Source organism: Corapipo altera, unplaced genomic scaffold (assembly GCF_003945725.1).
Source record: "Corapipo altera isolate COAL_440 unplaced genomic scaffold, ASM394572v1 1, whole genome shotgun sequence".
Lineage (NCBI taxonomy): Eukaryota > Metazoa > Chordata > Aves > Passeriformes > Pipridae > Corapipo > Corapipo altera.
In genome coordinates, this window is record NW_020884873.1 from 4,728,181 (window position 1) to 4,752,262 (window position 24,082).

Genomic DNA, 24,082 nt, shown 5'->3' on the forward strand with positions numbered 1-24,082 from the left:
CTAAACACAGAGGAAAATTAGCAACTGGTGACTACCAGTCTGGAACTTTTGCGACATCTAAAACCAGACACCAGAGTTTCCTGTGATTTCATGTGGATGCAGATTTCTCTTCTGCCCTTTTCCCACAGCTCTGAGAACTTACCCTTCCCACATCTGCAGGAGAAGAGTAGGAGACAGAGAGCTGGCACCCTACATGACCTGATGCAGGGAGCATGTGGGGTTTTTTAAGCAAATAATAACTGAGTCTTTTGCATGGCATAAACTGCAGACTTTGCCTCTGTAATTCCACCCATAGATGAAAATCATTCTATCTCCTAAGCAAGAGAACCACGTTGGAATCTGACAAATTTCAGTTATATTGAAATGTGTCTTTCTGAAGCCATCATATCACAATTTAAGGATTGAGTGAGGATGAATATTTCCTTTCAGTTGGTGTCTGTGCTTGCCTTACTACAGAGTTGCTACTTCTCATTTGTATTTTATCTTCTGTCTACTGTATGTTTTTACAACCTGTGTTTATCTAAAGAACTTTTAAAGTTATCTGGTTTGTCTACAGGTTCCTACAAGCATTGATTGAGGGCTCTTGTTCTGATGGACTACATCTACCAGATAGTGAGGTGGAAGGTGAGTGTGTAAAAGGACAGAGAAGCAGAGTTAGAAATGACTTAGTACCAGTGCACTGAAAGGCCTCCTTCTCCTCCAGCCAGGCTCATCTGTCTCCCACTCAGTACCCTCAAGAGAGCCAAAAGTCATGGACATGGATTTCCGGAGGTCAGACCCAGTTGCTCCAATCCCCTATCCATGTACTACTGAAGATAGGCCTGAACCTTAGAAAACTTGGATCCAGAAGTAAAGTACAACGTTCATTTAAATCAGATTTGATTTGTCTGGGGCTTTACTGGTTTGGTGCTGATCCATTTTACCTGTCTTCTGAATGTGATAAATTGCAGCAAGATTTCCTTGCCACCCGCTTTGAACCTAATAATTAAGATTGGTTGGATGACTGAATAATTTACTTGATGAATTTCATGCCATGTTTGAAAAACTAATCTCTGAAAGTTGTTTTCACTTCCCATATAACTCTGCAAGATAAGTGTTAGAGGAGTTCCTGACAAATTTCTTGGAAGCAAAAGCAATTACTGTTAGCAAACAGCCTTCAAGGAAACATATGCTCATCCATTTTAGTCCTGCCTGTGTTATATATCTAAAATTATAATGTATTTTCACAGGAGAAGAACCTACACTGTTAAATCAACCAGTAGACTGTAACAGGATGGTGCCAGCCAAGAAAATGTGTTTTTTAAAAAGTGGACACCTCTGGCTCTTCTGAAGATAATTGGTTTGATGGTTTGATAGTTTGAGACAAGTCATGTGGCTCTTCTGGGGAGAAACGTGAATTAAATGAAATGTCAGTTTGAATAGTTTAAGAATGAATTCTCCTCCCATGGACTCATCAACATTCATCTTACATCAATGGTTTTAAACCTGCCTTAACTGAATGGGGATCTCAGACAATTATTACATGTTTCCTTAAGACTGCATGGAATGTAGTGCATCCATGGAGAGAAACTTAGTGTTTCTATCTCCACAGAATCAGGCCAGTGTTTCCATCCTCCTAACAGGACAGATGGTTTCCTCAGCAGAGGATTATTTTTGAGTGGTGGTGAAGAATACAAGTGCAAACATCTAAAGTTTTCAACAACAAAGAGAAGAACATCTGGGAACAGCAGTGTGGGAAAGAAGGAAAAGAGTCTATTTTATTCCCAGCAATATGGTATCTCCCACAGGTCCTAATACTTCATTTATTCCAGTTCCAGAATAAAAACAAGTAGTGGGATTTCCAAGGCAATTGTTAGTGGTTTTTATCCTGCATATCCACCTCGTAGTGTGTGGAAATTATAGTTTCTCTGCTTCTTTCATGACTCTTCTCATTACTCCTCTCATAAATTAGTGTGGTTCTCCTTCTCCTCTGCCATCAATTACTTATGTATGTAGAGACAGCATGACTGACTCAGCAGATAGTGCCATCCCTTCTGGGAACAAGTACAGGACATGTGCAACAAGTCTGATGTCCAAAAAATCTGTATATGTAAATATACTGCCAAATGTGGAATCAGAGACTATAAAGTACAGGACTCACCTGCCTTTAGGATGATATGTGTGCCCTGCTTCACTGAACGTGTAGAGCTGATGGAGTGGGGAATGCAAAAGCCTACTGAGGAGATGGTCAGGCAGATCTCACATTTACATTTACATGCTTGGGAAACACTGACAACAGAAATTCCTGTGGCAAGAACTGGAGTCACATCAAGGCCTAAAATGGGACTTCTTCCCCTAAATCTACATAGACGTTCTACTCTGGAGTCTTACCACAAATCCTGTAGCAATGTCGTGGTAAATAGTGGGATAAAATTCTGATTTCCTGGGATCCAGGTCAGGTAATTTGTCTGTATTATTTACCTGTATCATTTCCTATCAGTCCACTTTAAGTTTGGTTTTGTTCATGCAGTGACAGGGATTCTTTGTTTCTTGCTTTCATTTCAGGGTTAAAGCCATTCATTTATGACCATAAATTAATTTAATGCAGAACTGATGTTCAAACTGCAGATTTAGTGCAGGATTTTCTCATATCCACATGATGTCTTCACTTCCAGAAAGGAATATTGTTTCTTTTCAGAATATGCTGCAACTAGTACAAGCAGACAGTGTTCCTAATTGCTTCAAAAGCCAATAAAAACAAGATGATATCATGTTGTGTTAAGAAGCAGTAGAGCAATTCATGGGAAAACAGCTTTTTCCAATTCATTTAGGTGCTTATCTCCTTTTCATCTGTGCCTCCTCTCATGTCTTTTAACAAACGAGCTTATACCAAGCACATTACAGGAATTGTCATCTTCTCAGGAGTACCAAGAGAACTGTGGGGTAGGACACTAGAAAAAGCTGCTCAGAGAGGCTATGAATGCTCCATCCCTGGAAGTGTTCAAGGCCAGGTTGGATGGAGCTCTGAGAGACCTGGTGTAGTAAAAGATATCCATGTGCATAGCAGGGGGTTGTAACTAGATGATCTTTAAGGTCCCTTCCAACCCAAGTCATGCTATGATTCTATGATTCTAAGATATGGACACAGGTAGGATTTGTTTTCACCTAGAAAAAGAGGTATTTTCAAGTATTTTTTTTCCTCTAATAATAGGATTGCTTTCCTAGCTGGGATCTGTCACTCTCCCTGCTAACGACTCGGTTACAAATGTATCTCCTTTCATAAGACTACCCTGGATAGACAAACACTGTGAAATGTAGGAGACTGGGACACAATTCTGGATAGCAAGTTTTCCCCAGACTTTTCAAGTCAATGTATTTGCAGGAAGCTAATTAACATTTTCTATGAAACATCATGTGAGATATTTCCTAAAGGTGGAGTTATGCTCCTTCAGCCCTGGAGCACAAACAATGTCACATGACTGTGTGAGTGATCAGAATCCAGCAGTGTATCCTGAATGTCTCAGCTATAAATAGATTCATAATAGAAACACAACTTAATTTCATACACATCCAGACATATAACTCCTATATGAAATTAAACATGTAGATATTGCTATGAAAGAAAAACACAAGATTACCTGGTGCAAGCATCCCTTACTGTTCATTCTTTTCTCACATGTAGGACCTGAAACATAGGCTGTTTTTATCATGCCTTAAGCAGAAGACTATCCTTTTTTTCATGTATGGTAAAAATCATGTCATTAACTACTTATTCTCACTCACAAAAGAGAAAGGAAAATTCTCTGGGGATTTCAGGGTAGTCAAGAAGAAGATGTAAGTAATATTTCTTGAGCTAAAGGGTTATTTTATAATAATGTGGCTGAGACAAAGCCTCTTATAGGAAGTGGTTTTTGTCTATAAAGAATTTATTTTCAGCAAAAGGAAATGAGTGCAGAGGCAGCAGCACTGCCAGGGCTACTACTTAATGAGTTTAATTCTCTTTGACCCTAGTGATACCGCTTCTTCCCTTGACAGTCTGCAGATTAAAACAAACGTGCAAAAGAGCAACAGAACCAATTAAGTCAGATTTCCTACAGATTTGTGTGCTACACTGCCTCTTTCTCCACTGCCACAACTGCCTCAACTAGGCATTCCTATTTCAAACAGCTTTATCAAAGACCATGGAATCGTAGAATGGTTTGGGTTGGAAGGGACCTCAAAGATCACCTAAGACTAGGATGATGGGGTGAGCACTGTTTGTGCACTTTCTCTGTTAAATTGGCCACTTCAAATAAAATAGAAACCATTTGTTAGCTACAAATGCTCATTAGCAGTGAGCTGGAACTACATATGCTTAATGAGTTGGCGACCTGCTGTTGTGAAATACCTCTTTGGGCCTTGCTCCAGTGTCTCTTTACAGAGCAGCCTGTTTGCAGGATTTATAACTAGGAGCACTCTTGTGACATGAGGCATCATCCAGATTGCATGACATGAAGTTTGTGCCACAACATTTGTCAAAGATATGGCTGAGGACTTTTTTTGCCCTTAGGGAGTGGTCAGTTCTCTGTCATCCTACAATAATGTCCCGTTTATAAGTAACTACCTGTATGTTCTTCTTGGGAGTGAATGAACTACAAAGGGTAAAATATAAAGAGGCTTCACTGTATTGTTCAAATGTTTCCTAGCCCAACGGGAAGGCCTTGCTGGAATTATCTGACACAACATATTTTTTTCTGGCAGAGACCGTAGAATCATTGAATGGTCTGGGTTAGAGGGGACCTTAAAGATCAGCTACTTCGAACTCCCCTGCCATGGGCAGGGAAACTTTCCACTAGACCAGGTTGCTCAGAGCCCCATGCAACCTGGCCTTGAACACTTCCAGGGATGGGGCAGCCACATCTTCTCTGGGCAACCTGTTCCAGTGCCTTTACACCAAAGAATTTCTTCCTAATGTCTAATCTAAACCTAGAGATGTCCCTATTTGGACTGTTCCCCAAGTTCCCATCCTGGTCAGCAAAGACAAATTAGCATTTCTAGAGCACAGTATATCTCAGTCTGTTGTCAACTTCTAGATTAAGTGAGCAGCATCCTTAAATGCCTGTGTCTTTCCGTGGACAAAGTCAGCTGAGAGCTACTATGCTGGATTTCCTCTGTACAACCCTTGTTGGCTGGCTTTCAGTTATCACAGAGGGAGCTTTAGTGTCCCCTCAGGTGGACACTAAAGTTGGGTAAGATGAACCTCAGTGCACTGCGCTGTTTGTTCCCGTGTTTTCAGAAGAATTTGCAAACCGTGTTGTCTGCTTTTCACATATGCTTTGTTTTCTTCTCACCCTGGCCTCGCTTTAGCTTAAAATGATATTTAGGTAACTGATTTTTACCAAATAAATGCATCCTTACTGGGATATTGAAAAAATTTGCAAGACAATGAAGGACAGAATTATCCTTTGGGTTAGTGAAGACTGAACTCTGTAAAACATTAGAAATATGACAGGCACTTATAAGCAGTTTCAGGCTACTTTCCTTTCTCTTCTCTCGACTTGATTATTTTGTCAGGGTTTTATTCTATGTCTTATTAGATCAGTGCTACATCTAGTTAAAATACACAGAGCTTTCTATAAGGAGTAGGGAAAAGGGAAAGGAGCAAGGACTGCAAAGCTCTCACCTTGTTGTTATCAAAACAAACTTCCATCTCCCAAATTAACCTCCCAAATTCAACTTTGTCTAACTGCAAAAGGACATAACATGTTGCCATTAACCACTGCTTTGAAGTGAATAACACATGACCTTCTGCAATGGCTTTGACTCCAGATTGGAGAGGAGATCTGTGCCGATATCCGCACATCACCTCTGCTGTGCAAACAGAGGGAAGGCCACGGTCACCCAGCAATTGCTGAGTCAAGAACAGAACTCGGGATCCCTGAGCATTAGTCCAATGTAAAATCCACAGCATGACGAAACACTGTCTACAGGAAATGTGCTATTGTTTTGCTCAGGGTTCGCATAGGAGAGAATCTGAATTAATTCTTTCAATGCTGAGTGGTTTTCCTGCTGAAATCTTTGTCTCTGCAGGAGACAGATAGATGTGAAATTGAAATGTCCTCAACTTCTCTGGCACTCGCTGGGTGCCCCAAAGCACAAACAATGAGGTTCAATGTCGACAAATAAATCTGCTGTGTGGGCAGCCAGGGAATATTTCTGAGGGGTAAAACTCTGGTGCATGGCTGATCATCTCTTGGTGCCTGAACTGCTGTCAATGAAGATGTTTATCCTCTTTCTGGAGGGAGAGAAAGGCCCTGGATGGAGGGAGGCCACAATTCAGTAATAAAAGCTTTGGGGAATTGTATACACTCTCCTGAGGTCAGAGTAGACCTGCTAAGCATGGTAGCAGTATCAAGGATGGTAAGAAACTTTTGACAAAAATAATGAAATGTCTGTTAGAATTAGAATTATGTTTAACCAAACAGTAGTAAAATGGTTCTTAGAGGAAAAATTTTAATACCAGTGTCCCCAAAGATGAGGCAGTCTGTAGTTTACTTGAGTTTGCCAGAGCCCCCTTTCCTCTTTCAAATAGCAGATGGAGGAGAAACCAGGGTGTGTTAGCATTACTGCTCAAATGTGAATCAAAAGATTCTGTAAATTCTGTAAATCAAAAAATGCTGTAAACAAAGAATTTCAATACCTATGTTCAAAACACATGGAGGAAGTTGTCCTATGGGGCTGAAATGTGTTTTTTTCCTGCACAATTTGCTTTGAAAATTTTAATGCTGCCTCAAATTAAAATATTGAATTCTGCTCTACTTTGGGAAGAATGCAGTGTTTATGCCTCTGGGGGTCCTGAAGAAAAATTGCTTGAGTAGGTTTTACATTATTTTGCAGCAACTGGTGCTGATGTGATTATATTGACATGACAGAAGTCTAAGAAATATGACCCACCACAAGTATATTGACTTTGGAATAACTTCTCCCAACTTTTTTACACGGTGGGGTTTTTTTTTCAGTTTTCTACCTACAAAGTCCATATGTTTCAATCCAAACACCTCTAAGCTTTTGAGCACAACTTCACAGTCCATCCTGAAAGCTAGCTTAGGATAAGATGGATTTACAAGCAAATTCACAGCCCAGCTAAGTCAATGCTAGCTTATCCAAATAAGCAAGACTCTTACAGACCCAGAAAGTGGCAGGTTTCATTTCAAGGCTCCATTAGGCCTCCAAGCCCAGTTTTCTGACTGCCCCAGCCCAGCCCAGGTGGTTGGGTGGCAGAAGTTTATGTGGTGTTGCATCCCCAGATCGTTCCCTTACAAAAAAAAAATTAATCTCTTCAGTGAATTGGCTCATCATCCTTATGTGTATGTAATACCTCCTCTTGCTTCACTTTGTTACTCACTCATACTGCTGTATCCAAACTGCAGCCAAACCTTTGGTTACTAAACTAGAGATATAATTCCCTTCAGCAGTAGTAAGATAATACTTAAACATAGAGTGCTGCAGGATGCCTGAGCGTTCATTTCTGCACACCTGATCCTGAAGAATTGATGCTTGCTTGACTAGTTGTTACAGCTGCAGTCTTTATACACTTTAAGATATGTCTTTGTTCAAAATAAATGGTTATGGGCATACGTAATATGGTTTTATACATTCTAGTTACAGGATATGTATACAATTATTCACCACGAGGTCTCTGTTCTCCTTCCACAGCCTTTGAGATGTAACATCCTCATAGCATGACTAATGGCTTCATTAACATAGTCTAGCCATGCACACCTCTTTGCTACAGGGTTATTTGTTTTGTTAGGCCCTCAGTCTGGTCCCTCTCATAGTTGTATTCCTTTAGTGATGAGCACTCAGCTACCCAAAATGTCCATTTATAGCCCTGGGGCCACTGATTTCATCCTGTACCTGGATTCTCAAAACCTCTCCAATCCTCTTGTGAGAGTTCACTCTACATATTCTTATTTTAGGATCATCGATAGTTCAGCCTACATGATAATGGTCACTCAGGAGATTTATATAATCTTTTGGCAAGTGTTTGTTATCAGCACCTATGACAGTACCACCAGCACATTATCAAAATCGCTTTACAAAAATATATAATTTACAGCCGCTCTTCCAAAGTGGCTGATACAGTTGGAATCATAGAATGGCTTGGGATGGAAGGGACCTTAGAGATCAACTAATTCCAACTGCCCTGCTGTGGGCAGAGACACCTTCCACTAGACCAGGTTGCTCGGAGCCCTGTCCAAACTGGACTTGAACACTTCCAGGGATGGGGCATCCACAGTGTCTCTGGGCAACCTGTGCCAGTGCCTCACCACCCTCACAGTAAAAAATTTCTTCCTAATAATTAATCTAAACCTACTCTCTTTCAGTTTGAAGCCATTCCCCCCTGTCCTGTCATCTTGTAAATAGTCCCTCTCCATCTGTCTTGTAGGCTCCCTTCAGATACCTCAGACTGCAATCAGGTCACCCCGAACCCTTCTCTTTTCCAGGGTTAACATATCAAGTTCCCTCAGGCTTTCCTCATAGGAGAGATACTTCATCCCTGTAATCATCTTGTTGGCTTCCTCTGGACTCACTCCAACTCTTACCAACCCATCACCTTCTTTTCTGCAGCTGCCTGTCTAATTTCATGTTGCAATGCTGCTTCCCCTATGTCTGTCTACCTGCTAATTTCTGAGAAGGGAGCTTGCAGAACTGCTGCAAAAGGCTTCGAGCTTCTGCACTTCCCTCTCTTCACGTCAGTCCATTTGTATGGCCTCCTTTTGCTTACATATTTTTTGCACACCCCATTTTCCACATCACATCTTTACTTTTTTTCCCCCTCATTTTCTTTCCCTTTTGAGCAACCCTGATTATTCAAATACCAATTTGTTTTAGAGAATGTGCAGTCCTTGCTGCTGGCTGTGTAACCAGGATATTTGTTTCTCCAGACTGGCATCCTCACTGCTCTCTCAAATAGAGAGAGACAGGTTATACATTTGTTTCTGCACAAGGTAAAATGAAGGTTACAGTGAGCGTGTTGAGGGTGTAGCTGTGAGGTGTGGGCAAGCTGCCAATATTTCCTGCTCAGGAATCAATATTTTTTGATTCCTTTTAGTTCACTTTGTAGTCAGTCTGAGTAAGCAAAAAGTGTTTCTCCTGTAGGCCTACGGTCAACAAGATAAGAATCATTAAAATATTATCTCCATATAGGGCTTCTGCAGAAAAATGTGGATGGAAGGTGACCTTTGCCATACTTCCAAGGGTTGTATGAAAATTATATGCTGAAGATATTGTCCCGATGGATATGAATATAAATTTTAATTTTCTTCTGACAAACCTCAACGGAAATTTCATCTGCTTTTGCCAATGACCTGATAACTACCAAACACTTCTTCACGTGAGCAAATCCTCCATCCAGAGCTTTGCTCTGTGTGGCCATGGCCTTGGTCAGCAATTCATAGCTGGTATCACAGACTGATGGCATCCTGAAAGGGGTCCTCAAATTCACTGTCTGCCCAGCGTGGCTGGTTTAGTGTCTGCAGCTCAGGGATGAGCTGTGCAAGTTGTACCACAGATTTGACAGAGTTGTGATGCCCATTTACCTACTGTCAGGGCACCAGACAGCACTGCCCTTCCAAAAACCTTTCCAAGGTGAGAGCCGGGAAGAGAAGTGTCTCTTTAGCCATCAGGGTATCTCCAGGATGCTCTGACTTAAGGAACTGGATTACTGTAGGAGGAGTGCTTCTCTGATTGCTTTCAATTCCCCTGGCAAGGCTGAGCAATGCACACGGTCACTGCAGGTACTTCTCTCGAAATGTGCCTCAAAGGAAAAGCCATTCAAGTTCAGAGGGAAGGTATGTACAGTAGCTCAAAAAGAGAAAAGAGTTATTAATGTCTTAATGACAATCTATCTTTGAGATGACTGCTAAACCTACCAGCTTACAGCTGCACATGGGGATGACTGAGAGGTTGTTTGACTTGAACGCAAAAAACTCAAATGTTCCTCAAAATGTTTTGCTTGGGCAGTGACTAGATAAAGGTGAGGAGAAGGACTTTCCTTGCTCTTCATTTGAAAATGGCCCTTTTCACAATAACAGATTACAGAATCAATCCTTTCCCTCAAGAAAACTACTGTGATATTTCCCCAAAATAAAAAAAACCCTGACTCAGTTAAGTTTTTGCCAGAAAAATAAATGTTTGTATGTTCATAAATTATGTATTGGTATTGTTTTAGTTGGTTTGACAATTACAACAGGAAATAGTCCCCTCTATAATTTTGACTTTACTGTTTGTTTTTTTTTAAATGGAGGGAAATCTCACTGCACTTTAGTTAATGAGACTCATATGCCTGTGGTCATAAATACAGCTAAATTGCCTGTATTGTTCCTTTCATCTCTCTCTATAATGTCACCATCACTGTCACTTACAAAATTTTACATAATGCACAGCTACCTGAAACAGCTGTATAAATAGATATTTTAACTACTGCAGGGCTAATTCCTCCCTGCTGTAATTCCTTTGCTTGCAATGACTTACCTCCAGCAGTGATTTTGCATGAATAATAACACACCTGACATTTGTGCCCACAAGTGTTCCATCTACTTACAGAGATGATGTCTCAATTAGGAATTTCTAGCAGGTCAACCAAACAGGACTACATGAAAACAGACAGAGGAAATTATCCATGTTGTTAGCCCCAGCTGTTGGAGCTCTAGGTGGGGGACTTAGCTGCATGTATTTTGGTAATGTTAATGGGAATCACACATTTGTCTTCCATCATATCACTGACACTGTATTCCCCTATGGCTAAGGCTGAGCACACCTCAGAATTTTTATTTTCATGGCATTTTGCAAGCTATCTGAGCATGTTGCCTGCTGAAAGCATTCCTCTTGCCCACTCCTGACTGCTCTCTCTTTTCCTTATACATCTCCCAAACCCTCTGCCAGCTTTATACCCTCTGCCATTTATATGCCACAGCTGCACACAGCAGCTCCAGCTGCAACTGGAATATTACAGTGTTGCCCACTGCACACATAATAAAGATAACCTCAAAAAGTACCATGTAAGTAGATAGAACTTCCATGAAAGGATTGGTGGCAAATCCAGATTTGCTGTGCTTTAATGTAATCTATCTGATTAGGCTAGTTCTTCCTCAGAGGCATGTTTTCCCCCAGGTCATTCTCCTCTCCCAGGTACTTCTGTTTCATGTCTGTTTTCATGTTTTTCTCTCTGCACACATCGTCTGCCAGTAACACTTTTATTCAGTTGTTATTCTAACATATTTTTTCTTTACTTTCTATACCTTTCCCTAACACCTCCATTATTATCATGATGCTTTCTTCAGTTCTATCAGTCAAAATATCCGCCCCTCATTCCTAGTCTCCATTATGTCTCAGTCCTAAGAAAAAAATAGATAGGCAGATACACATAATATATTTTAAAACTTCCTTGCTGGAACTCAGTACTGGCACATTTTGGGGAACTGGCGAGGAGAAACATTTGCACTTTTGGTAGGAATTGTCTTCTCATTTGCCTGAACACAAAAGCTACACTGGTGGCAGTGGGGGGACAGAAAACTAAGAACAAGAAACAGGCTGTGAGTTGGGATTTAGTAATTATGCCTTGTTTTAAGGAGTAATGGGGCAATTCCAAAACCCTTGGTTAGTCAAATCAATAATGAAGTCAAAAAAATCAACAGACTAAGTCGTGGGATGCTTATAGTAAGAGCCACAAAAACTGACCAACATACATTAGCTTTATCCTCTTATGTGAAAGTCGGTCTTGGCAAAGTGTGTGTTCAATAATTGCTTTAAAACACCACTGTAAATGCATTCTGATTGATGCAGTGGTTGTTCTGTATTTGCCAAGTTGGCTTTGCCTTGGATGTACTAGAGAAGTGAGTGGGAACATTATGATGGGCAGAGGGAGAAGACTGAAATAGAATCACAGAATCATTAAGGTTGGAAAATACCTCCAGGATCATCAAGTCCAGCCTTTGGCTGATCACCACCTTTTCAGCTAGACAATAACACTAAGTGTCATATCCAGTCATTCCTTGAACCCTTCCAGGGATGGTGATTCCAACACCTCCCTGAGCAACCCCTTCAAATGCTTAACCCTTTCAGTGAAGAAATTCTTCCTGATGTCCAACCCAAACCTCCCCTGGTGCAGCTTGAGGCCATTTCCTCCTGTCCTATTGCCAGTTGCCTGGGAGAGGAGGCCAACCTCCACTTGACTACAACCTCCTTTCAGGTAGTTGTAGAGAGCAATAAGGTCCCCCCAAGCCTCCTTTTCTGCAGGCTGAACACCCCTAGTTCCCTCAGCCTCTCCTCACATGGCTTCATCTCTAAACCCTTCCCCAGCTTCATCGCCCTTCTCTGGACAAGCTCCAGCACCTCAGTGTCATTCCTGATTTTAGGGGTCCAAAACTGGACACAATATTAAAGGTGTGGTCTCACCAGTGTTGAGATGGGATTAAGCTGCTGAAAGGGCTCTGTGTCCTTTCCCCATCCTCAGGCTAAATTTTATTCATGATCTGGGATAAAACCTTAATTAATGCACCTCCTGGCATCTTTAAGAGGTAACTAACCAGGGAATGGGGAATGTTGCACCTGAAATTTTTTATAGTTTTGGGTTGGTTTTATTAATTTTCTTGGAATACAATCCATACTAAAATACCCACCTGTTAAAAGATCACATCTTTCTCTCTTTTCTTGGTGGAAATTCTTCTGCCAAACTTAGTAAAACAGGTTTCTGATGGTTGGTAGATATTTGATCTAGAAATACCGAAAAAGCCAAACAACAGGTGCTGAATTCTTAAGCAACAAATCTCACTAGAAAACAAATCAAAAATACATCCAGAAGGACTGAATAGTCTAAGGGATTAATGGATTTGCACATCTCAACCAATGGCTCACACCCAGCACAGGTTAATAACAAGTCCCACCCTTCAGTCAATGTCTAAATAAATTCAGTCTCTTGTCTAGGGTTGTTGTTAGGAGACTTCACTTAGTGAAGACACCTGGGCAATAATCTCTTTAAGATTCCATGCATTTTTAACATTTCTTAATGAAATCCACTGTGTAAATCCCACCTGTGACTTTTTCTGCTGTTACCTCACTACACCTCAGTTCACCCAGTTTAAGCAAGCTCAACTACCCTGTGGCAGCATCCCATGGCCTCTGAGCTGTGTGAAATAGCACCAGTGGGATCACACAACCACAGAGAGGATTACAGACACCCACAGACTTCTCTGGGACCAGATTCAAGCTCTAATAGAACAGAATGAACATCACCAACAGAGAAAAAGACACACAGACCTTCCCACAAGGTTGTGCAGAGATTGACTAGATAATGGCCCAGACTCCAAACACCCTCATTCCTCATGAGCTCAGTGTTTATAAAGCACTGTGAGTACCATTTGTGCTAAGTACATACTGGTCACAGCTGGGGATGCTGCTAAGTGATCAGGTAGAAGTGCTGGAGATGTTAATGGAACTGGCTAGATAATTGAAGACACTTCTTCTGCTAGAAAATTCCACCTCACATGTCAAAACCCAAACAGTCCAGAGAAATATGCACTTTCCAGTATAAATGTCTTCAGAATGTAAGAGAGTGGCCGATCTACTTAAAGATCTGAACCAATTTTTAAGAAGCTGAAGAAGTTTTACTCCATATTCATGTGAATATAAGCCTGACCCAGCTGTTGGCAAGTAAGTGATCAGAGTTCACATTTTTTTTCAGAGAAAAATTTGTAATGGTTCTTTTTTTTTTTGTAAAGGATATTAAAAAAACCCACCAGGGTAAGAATTATCTCTCGTTTTCTTTTTTTTTTCATTAAACAGTTTATTTTCTCCTCAGCCCTTATTATTACCCAAAACTCAGTGGCTGGATTCTTTCCTGAAAGAGCTATTAGAAGCTTTGAACAATTTCTACTGTAAATAAGAATTGTGAGGGTGGCGAGGCACTGGAACAGGTTGCCCAGAGAAGCTGTGGATGCCCCATCCCTGGAAGTGTTCAAGTCCAGGTTGGATGGGGCTCTGAGCAACCTTGTCTAGTGGAAGGTGTCCCTGCCCATGGCAGGGCATTAGAACTGGATGATCCCTAAGGTCCCTTCCAACCCAAGCCATTCTATGGTTCTACAGTTATGTGGGAAGAGAATTAAGCTCATTGGGACTGAGTACTTAAAGGACTGGACAGCCTGAGTCAGCTAATTATAGGGGATGGTCTCCAAATAAAATGTATTTACATTGGACCAAATGAATATGAGGGCCTTTCTTTTGATTTCAATAGGCTTTAGGAGATGCCTCTGCTTTGGAAATCTGCCTAGTACAGTTGATCAGTTGGCTTTTCAAAAAGCTTTTATTGCATTTCAGAGAAGTAAGAAAACAAACAAAGCCCCCTGAAAACAAACAAACAAACAAACAAACAAACAAATAAAAATTAATAGCAAAATAACCTCCCAGAGCAAGAAATCTGGATTTCTGAGTCTGATCATGCTGTGGTCTATCATGGCAGAAGTAGTAACTCAGATATTTGTATTTTTGCTTTTCAATATTTAACTTTGGTTTTTTCCTTCTTTTTCAAATATACCCACTTACCCAATATGAACATTTTTCTCTTAGTCCCCTGTAATTGCCGACTAGGACAATTATCCTAATCTTCCACTGATGTCTGATGTTTCACTTGTAAGGAGACTAATCTAAGTCCGTCAGACTCTGCATCTAAAAGAATTTATAGCTGTCAAATCTAATGCAAGTCAAGTGATTGATCTTCTATGTAGCAGCTGCAGCATCCTCCAAGAACTAATTTAACATGTGATCTGTGGCAAATCCATCGAAATAATGTTGCTTAGATGCTCATTTTACTTCCCTTATTTCCTTTGGTTTGTTTAAACACAATTGGCCAAGAGAGGATAATAAGGTTGTAGAAGCAGACATGAGAGGAGAATTTGTCTTGTCATGCGGCTGCTCTCAGTTTTGGTTTAATAAAATACCAACTACAGCAAATCATCTGTCAGGTTGCAGGTGAATTTAAGACTTTCCTGTGGGCTGCCTCCTGTGCATGCCAGAGTGTAGGTGATAAACTATAAATAAGCAGCCCAGATCACAGGATTTATGTTCTGTATGAGACACAGGTCCTAAAAGTGTCTTGTTCTTTTTGAGCACAAAATCATCCTGCCTATGACCCTGTATCACAGGGGAGCATCATTAATATTAACAGCATATGACAAAAAGACAATTTAAATATCAATTCTAAATATTTTAAATCCTTCATTCTCTTGAAGTTTGCTTGCATATTAATGGCTTGTAGAGTAAAACTAACAAGCCAAAAATGGGGTCATTTAAATTAGAGGTTTCTCCGATACAATCCCTCTGCTTTAAAAATAAAAGGGGAAAAAAAGCATTTTTTCAATGTTTCTTATTCTCCAGAGTTTTTATGATGGTCCCCAAATCTAAGACACTCACAATTTTCTTATTTTCTGCGCATTTGAGGCATTACCAGTATAGTGACATCCAAAAGGACTGAAGCTGCCTGAGTACGTGCGTGCAAAATGCTCACGTTGCATATGCGCAGGAAGACTTTTTAAGGGGGTTTTGGTAAGGCTGTTTTTCACATGATTTGAATAGTTCAAAGGGCTAAGTCGTGTTATCAGATCCAAATTGCACTTGGGTAACATTGAGCATGATAGGTAGAAACCAGATAGAGCTGCTTCTGTATTATTTTCAATACTGTATAATCTTCAGTATTGTTTGACAGGGCCATAAATGCTGTCAGGTCCGGATGCCTTCAACTACACAAAACATTTAAAAGGATAAAGATGGCACTGGTGTACTTTTGTTGGCAAAGGGTTCGGGGAAAAAAATAGCTGGGAGAGAGAACTGTAGCTTACCAGAAAGAGAAGGTAGGAGAGAATAGGTATGGCTGAGCTTGATGTGAACATGAGAATGAGGGGAAAGCTACTGGTGGATCTAAAAGGGAGATCTTGCATGAGCTGGTGGGGAGAGTCTCAGGTGTGAGAAAGGGACTGGAAGCATCTGCCCAAGGTAGGGGCATGGCTTAACCCTTCTTTTCTCTTTCTCTGCCAATCAGAAATCTGGAGGTCTCCTGGCTAGAAAGGAGGTGGACTGATCCCATTTCATTGCCCACAGCACATGTGCTGCTACCTAGAGAAGCCCACAGCCTGTGTGTGCTGTTGCCTGACGTCTGGGGGAGACCTCCAGTGACTCGGGACCTGCTCATGGATAAATAGGATGGGAGACTTAGCCTTGGGGTCTTGGACACCTCTCCGAGAGCTCCAGACAAATTATAATTGTCTTGTATGTCTTTGGGTCTTGCACCTCTCATTACCTCCCTCACATGAGAAAAAATACAAGGTCTTTAATCTTTCAGAAGTGTTGAGCGAAGGGAGAGAGCAATAGTCAGCAGAAGGAGAGATGTAGCAGGTATTAAGTGCCTGATTTTGTACCCTCTACTAACCCACTGGTTGTGACCTGCCTATACAGCAGCAAGGAGTGTTAGTCAGCAAAGATCAGCTTTTTTTTTTTAATGTCTTTACTGCTAGTACTAATAGCTCAATAGCCCAGACCAGCAAGGGAGCAGTGGAAGAAGTGCTGGAAGGAGGAAGAGAAGGAGAAGTGTGTGTTGAGGGGAAATTACTGTAGAACAAGGAAGAAGTGACAGTTTTCCCCAGCTGGCTTCCAGGCTGCCTGCAGACCAGAATCAGAAGCACATTCCCAGAAGAACTTGCGTCTCTCTGTGCAGACCCATCCTCCTTTTTCCCTCAGAGCAGACAAGACCAGAGGCCCTGTGAGGCCCCAGACATGTGTCAGATGGCTTGGGGCAAGAGGGTTTGCTGTTCTTTGCACTGCTCCATACCAAAACCTGAGACTGAGATGCAAAGCTGAAGTCTACTGATGTTCTCTAAGAGAACTACCTGCATCAGGTAGTCACAATAAATCTTGTTAGCCAGCTTCAGGCCAGAGGGAGAACTTCATTTGCTCAACCTCAGATGATGAACACATGTTTATGTATTTTAAACAGGCTAGGTTTGTTATTCATATTATTTGGTATTTATTTGTTCATATTGTTTGTTATCTAAAACCAGGATTATCACATTACAGAGCTCAAAACTGGGAGACTAGGAACTGCACTGAAGCCTGAGTGTTTGCCACACCTTAATTTATATGTTTACAAGAGAAGGAATGTCTATTACCCTATTTGTTGCTGATCAGCAGAAATACGCCTAAATGGTAGAACTGGCCTCTGTTCACTAAACAAGTAAATACCATAAATCAAATTCAGTGTCCATTTAGAAATAATTCAAACCAATCAAAATCTTATCTACTCATTTAAAGCCAAACAGGGCCACAATGCCCAGCACAAAAGGTACAGCTCTAGACTTATATTCCAAAATTTCATAAACATTAATTCTGCATTAAGGTGCATGACACTGGCTGGCTGCACCATTTTTCTGCTGCACTTCTCTTTCACATTCCATCAAAAGAGCAACCAAAGTAACTGAAAAGTAGCTTGAAGATTTGAGAGTATCTTCATCAGATGAGAGTGATGTAGTCACTGTTTGTTGTGCTGCCTGATAATGAGGGCAGACCTATGTTAAGACTTTCACTGTCAGCAGGATTAATCACTTTACAAGCATAAAGGAAAGAAATAAACCTAATAACTTCGTAAGATGTTTTGCACACATCATAAATATTCATTTGAAGAGCTCTCTGAATTTAAGAACAAAAGAAAATTCAGATTACATTTACATATATTCATTTCACATATTTATATATTCATTTCCACCTTCTAAAGTCATGTCTTTCATATATGTGCGTGACTTCTACATACACATTTAGATAAGTCATGCACATAATTATTTCATTTTACAGTCAGCCATCAAGAATTTTTGCAAAATCACATTCATGCAGCTGATAACATTTAGTATTTTTATTTCTATCCTAAAAAACCTCTTTTTCTCTCCGTTAGATCTAGTTTTGAAAAATCCAGATCCTGCCGTCCATGGATAAACACACTATTCCCAGTAAACTCAACATTATTTCCTATTTTCTAAAGACAAAACACAGGACTGATCCTGGAGTTACATTCATGCAAAAAAGGAAGAGATGTTTTTTAATTAGGTATAAGGATTTGAGGGAAAATGTTGGATATACCTGAAACATGAAGAAATATGAGTCTATATTTTGATATTTATATTTGCTGTCTGTATTTTATTTTAAAGATCATTTTAGGAATTTGTCTGCAATCCCATATAGAGAAATAAACTGCATGTTCTTTCTCTTCCATTAACTTTTCTTTTTATCCTTCAACCAGCTACATTTTCTTCTCTTTGTATAAAAATAATAACAGAACACTAGAAGCATAAGAAATAATGATCTGCAAATGCAGGAAATTGAGGGCAATTTTGTGAAAAGCAGCTGGAATTCTAAACATGTATTGCCCAATTTGCTCAATTTTGCATTTAACCTGTCAGTCTTCAAAAGCATTTGCTTTTTGTCAGAAAACAGTAAAATAGCTCATGAAGTTATTACTAGGCTGACAGCACGAGAGAATTTTTAAAAAGTTTGCTGATTAAAGTGCATCTGAAGAAATTATGCACTCAGGAAGGTAATTAAGGTGTTGTGAATAGAAGTTATGGAAGCTGGCTAGCTGTGTGGAAGCCAGTGAGTCAACAAGGAGAATAATATAAGGAAGAACTAACAGGTAACCCCATACTACATCTTAATCACACAATTTTTTATGGCAAGATAACTCTGGAGGAAGAGAAACAGCCAATGTGAAATATTAATCCTGGGGACTCGAATGACATATAGGAGGTCTTAATGTGGATCCATGAATTTAAAGATTGATGTGGGTTTTGGCCCAGTAGTGTTTTAAAGGTTTTCAACCTATTTAATCTGGATTGGATCCTGATCTCTTAATCATGTTAAGACAAGAATAACTATTTCGGCTAAGTTACATCATGGGTTTTATGGTGTTATTGCAAATAATCCAGTATTCCTCAATTATATTCAATTATATAAGGTCTTGGAGGCCTTACCCAACATTTTTAGAGCTGAAAATGATCATTCATTAGTGGTAATGGGGAAGACACCTCCACTCTACATCAGTTAACTTTTTGGATTTTCTGGTACTCTGCAGGAAAAAAAGTAGTTGATAGTGAAAACAAAAACTAACCTAAGTAGAACAATAGTTGGATTTGGGGTAACTATTCTTTTATTGCTTATTTAGGTGAAATTTTGCATTTAAGACTGACTCAGAAAGATATGATCTTGCAGTGTCAGTCATCCCATCAATATCTTAACTCCATTTATTTTACTGAAGTTTTGCACTTACATTACCCTGCTGTCCACAGAACATTGTATATATCAAGACAACGTTCATCAGGTGAAAACACCTGCTTTGGATTTACACAAATGAGGAGTGTGTTTCAACAGTGGTCCTACCACTCAGTTCTGAAATACAGAACCACAGAACAATTCAGGTAGGAAGGAAACTCATGAGAGCATCTATCTCTGCTCTGAGCACCTAAAATACTAATTTAATCTAAACCTCCCATGGCACAACTTGAGGCCACTTCCCCTTGTCCTGTCACTTCTTACCTGGGAGAAGAAACCAACACCCACCTTGCTCCAACATCCTTTCAGATAGTTGTAGAAAGCAATAAGATCCCCCTGGGCCTCCTTTTCTCCAGGCTAAATAGCCCCAGGACCCTCAGCTGCTCCTCAAAGGACTTGTGCTCTTCAACAGCTCCATTGCCCTTCTTTGGACATGCTCCAGCCTGTTTGGACACACTCCAGCAAGTAGTTCCCAGGGTGGTTCCATCCTAGACAGTGCATGCTCTGGAGCATGGATAGACTGGTGCAAGTCCTGATTCGTCCACTCCCAGAAGGATCCTGATCACACCTGGGGTATCTGAGTGCAACAGGCTTTTAGCCCCTGGACCTGGACTATGGGCAGCCCACTCCCCATGGCGACCTGCTGCCCAAACACACAGACATCCTCCCCCTTTGTCCCTGCTTTGTGCAAGTGTTATGATGGAAATGAGTCCCAGGGAGGTTGGAACCCATTCAGTCTTCTGCACTGTATGTTACAAGTCTTGGTTGTAATACTTAGGACGATGGTGTGTATGGAAAATTCAGGTAAGATGAAAGATTTTAAGCCATTTATATTTCAGCACCTCCCAGAAAGGTGTAGAAAAAACCAAGGTAGATTGATTCATGATTGTTCACATTTGGAAAAATCCCTTTTTTAAGTTAGCAGTGAGACATAGGTATAACAGTGATGGCAATTATCTCCCAGGAAAGAAATGGTTGAAGTGAACTTCTCTGTTCTTTTGAATGAAGACTTCAAACATGACTAGATGGAAAATATAACTGTGTGCAACAGGCTGTTGACATGTGACCAGGCACAACTGGATGAGATTGTATAGTATGTTAGACTTGTGGTTAGATTACAGGAACTATGGAGCTACTTGTACGTTTTAGACTAAACCAAAATAATATCTCACATGATGGGAAGAAAGAGTCATGAGCTGTGCTCCACCCTAGGAAAAGATCTGGGCAACTGTAAAACGTCTGTTTTGAAAGCTTTCTTTAGAACCACAAAAAGGTGTTGGGATTTTTTCACTCTGTCCACTATTGAGTAAAACACTGATTTATTCTTCCCTTGTTCTGAACTACATCTGACTCTGCCAGAGAGGACAAGTGTGCAGAAGGAATTCTCTTTCCTGTATAAAACATCTATGCTTAAAGAGTTCATATAACACAAGAACGTACCAAAAAAAAAAAAACAACAAACCAACAAACTTATAAGAAGAGAGGTGAAATATAAACTTTGCAGAATATTGCACAGCCACTGAATGATAAAAAAATCAGACAATTGGCATGAAACACGCGTTTCACTTATCCAGTCTGGATCTGGCCTGTGTTTCAATTGCTGTTCCCATTCCAAATGACAGAAAGCTGTTATAAATACCAGATAGGTAAGTTCTATTTGGACTTGGGAGTTAATTTGTTTGTCCAGGACTGACTAACAGTTATGGGGAAGGTTGGGCTGTACTGATGCTGACTGGGAAGGAGTTACCTTTCTTCCCGGTGCTTCCCAGTTCCTCTCTATCATCTTCTGATTTTTCTGTAGCATTTTACAGCTCAAGCCTAATAACTTGTGACAGAGAGACCTTAAAGAACCTTGAAATAAGGAACATTAAGATAAGACCTTAAGATAAGATGGGACCTTAAAATAATCTAGGGCCTTAAAATAAACTCGGACGAAGGCAACACTCTGCTGGGTGAGAAGGTAGAGATGGAGGGGGGCATCCCAACCTGTGAGGTTCAACTCTGCTGTGGAGGGGAGATTGAAGGTGGGGTTGGAACTGCAGAATGCATTTGTAACTCATGGTGGTGGGTGCTGCCAACCATATCTTGGGCAGGAGGAAACAACCCTACCTCTCCACAATGACATAGGTAAGATGACAAGTCCTTGATAGTCTTATATGCCATGTCTGTGTTTATCTCAGACTCCTCTGAGCTGCTGTGGAGGGGCTTCTTAAGAACAGGACATTTAGACACTTCCTTTGACCTTTCCACTACAGATAAGAGCCACGGGGCCACTGCATGCTGGGCACTGTCTCACTGCATATGGACACCTATACTCCTCTTCCCCTTGGTACACTTCCACTGGTTGTGGCCCACAAGCCTTCCCAGAGGTAGCTGTGGCTAGCTGGGTGCTGGATTTAAAGGCAGTGTGTAGACTGACAGGATAGCATCATCCAGTGATGTCCCACACAGTGTAGATCTCTGAAGGACATACATATCAAAAGGCTTTTTTTTCTGGAATTTACCTGGCTCCCTACAGAATACCTTTGCCTTTTGTTGTCTGTATGCTTCAAAATATCAGACAATTTCTATCCAGTTATCCTAACAAATGAAAACAAGGTGGAACCATTTCAAGCCACCAATGAAATTCCCAGAATCACTCGAAGTGTTCGTGCACCAGCACAAGCTAGTGACTCACCGGTTTTTGCCATGCCAGTAAGCCTCCACAGTAACTGTGCCAATAAAGATAAGCAGAGAATAATTCAGGCCTCCATGGCCTCCCCTCTCACCTTGGAGACCTAGGAATGTCCCCAGGCAACCCCACCCTGACACACTTCCCAGGGTGAGGGCCTACCGAGCTGACCCCTCCTGCATGCATGCAGCATCATCTTTTTTAGACCAATGAAGGTTAAAATCCTCATTTGATTTTATGTTTTGCCACTTCTCCCCCTGCCACCCCTTCATGTCTTCATTAAATATGTGTGAACACTCTGAAAGTGTCATAATGTGCAGGTCAGACGTTGGGGAGATATCAGTGACCTCAGAGCCTGCCAGCTCTCCAAGGGGCACAGCTCTGGGACGGTTATGATTGGCTGTATCAGCCGTGGATGTGGCACAGAATATCTGCAGGCGATGATTTGTTGTGAGAGGGATAAAGGAAGGTCACGGAACTTTACAGTCTGACGTGCCATAAATGCAACATGACTCTGCACATACTGTTGACTTCCCTCAGAGTATTAAACACAGGCACAGGTGCCACAGATTGCAGTGCCCGCGAAGTCAGAGATTTCTGAAATCAGAGTTGTTAGCTCGTACGGCTTGATTAGTGTTGAGCTACGGGTTAATGAAGAGAGGCCTCTCTGAAAGCACTGAGACACTGCAACAAAACCTACCTGGAAGAGAGCTGCTGTTGGAAGTGTAAAGCAATCCAGTGCCAATTCCAGTGAAGCAGTTTTGGCTGAGTCACACCACCTGATAGCTGGGACCAGCTCACAGTACACCGAGATGGAGTTACTACGAATCTTGATGTGTTGTGAGCTCTACATCCAGCTTGCAAACAGGTTTTTTCCAGAATCACATAGAAGCTCAGGGTTAGGTTCCTAAACTGTCAGCATCCAGACAGTGAGGTGCCCTAACTTCCCAAACAGTCTGAGCACTCATGCTGCATCCAACCATTTTGCAGGTTGTCTCTATTAAATAGCTCTTGATCATAAACTTAGATGAGACGCTGCAGTTGCAACATTAAAATAAGTAGGGACTTCATTGAAATCCTTGAAGTGAAATTCTTCGGTTCTCCCAGGTAAAGCTAAATGTTTTCTCTTTATCATTTAAGGACATGTCAGTTCACCAGACAACCTGGAACTGGCATGTCAGTTCATTTGGAACAACCACAAGTTGGAGCCATTTCAGTTCTTAGCCAACACCCTCTTCCCCGCAGTATATTATGATGTCTGCAGTGGGGCGGCAAGATTCCCAGAAAATCTCAGAAGTGGCTTAAAATGGCAGCACATCCCAAACAGAAAATGACTCGGGATGATTCTGGAGGTGGCCCAAGATGTGCACCAAGGTAAGAGTCGGGTCTCAGTGTATGTGTCAGGACCAGCAATCGCATCATTCCTCTCCATGGAATGAGGAGTTGTGGGGTGCAGGAAGAGTCACTGCACCAAAGTAGAGAACAAAAAGGTATCTAGGGATGTGAACAGTTCCATAAGCTGTAGCTACCCCATCCCTGGAAATGTTCAAGGCCAGGTTGGATGTGGCTCTGAGCAACCTGGTCTAGAGAAAGTTGTCCCTGCCCACAGCAGGGGCATGGAATGAGTTATCTTTAAGGTCCCTTCCAACCCAAACCATTCTGTGATCCTGTGAATGCAAAGGTTGGACAGAAAAGATTGTTGTGTTCAGATCACCGTGGAGGCACTGAAAAGAGACTGGGGCTGTGGAAGGGACTACACAGCTTACTTGTAACCATGGATTTCTCAGCTGAACTTCTGTCTTTGAGATCAGTCTTGCACGCTCTGTAACAGCAGCTATGTTTGATATTCTGCACTGAAACGGTCTTGAAAGATGTTGCTCTGTCATCACAGCTGCAGAGCCTCTGTACAAATTTTACACAGATGCATGAGGACAATCTTTATGCACATAACTTCTATTAATTTCAGCTATCTGGTCTATCTGGTGGAGCATTGGAGCAATAAAACCTTATGACTGGCCATGTCAATTTTACCTCTCCATTCATTATGACAAGACTGAAATATTTCACAGCTTTAGGACATTTCAAAAAATT

At 41.1% G+C, this 24,082-nt stretch overlaps 1 long non-coding RNA gene across 3 annotated transcripts in view; it reads right to left on the reverse strand.

Annotated features, from left to right (window-relative positions):
* LOC113958782 overlaps positions 1 to 24,082 on the reverse strand; it is a 48,049-nt gene that overhangs the window by 18,747 nt on the left and 5,220 nt on the right. For all 3 annotated transcript variants that reach the window (XR_003531621.1, XR_003531618.1, XR_003531619.1), the window contains exon 3: positions 23,758 to 23,893. This is a non-coding gene — a long non-coding RNA (uncharacterized LOC113958782). The remainder of the gene's footprint in view (positions 1 to 23,757; positions 23,894 to 24,082) is intronic.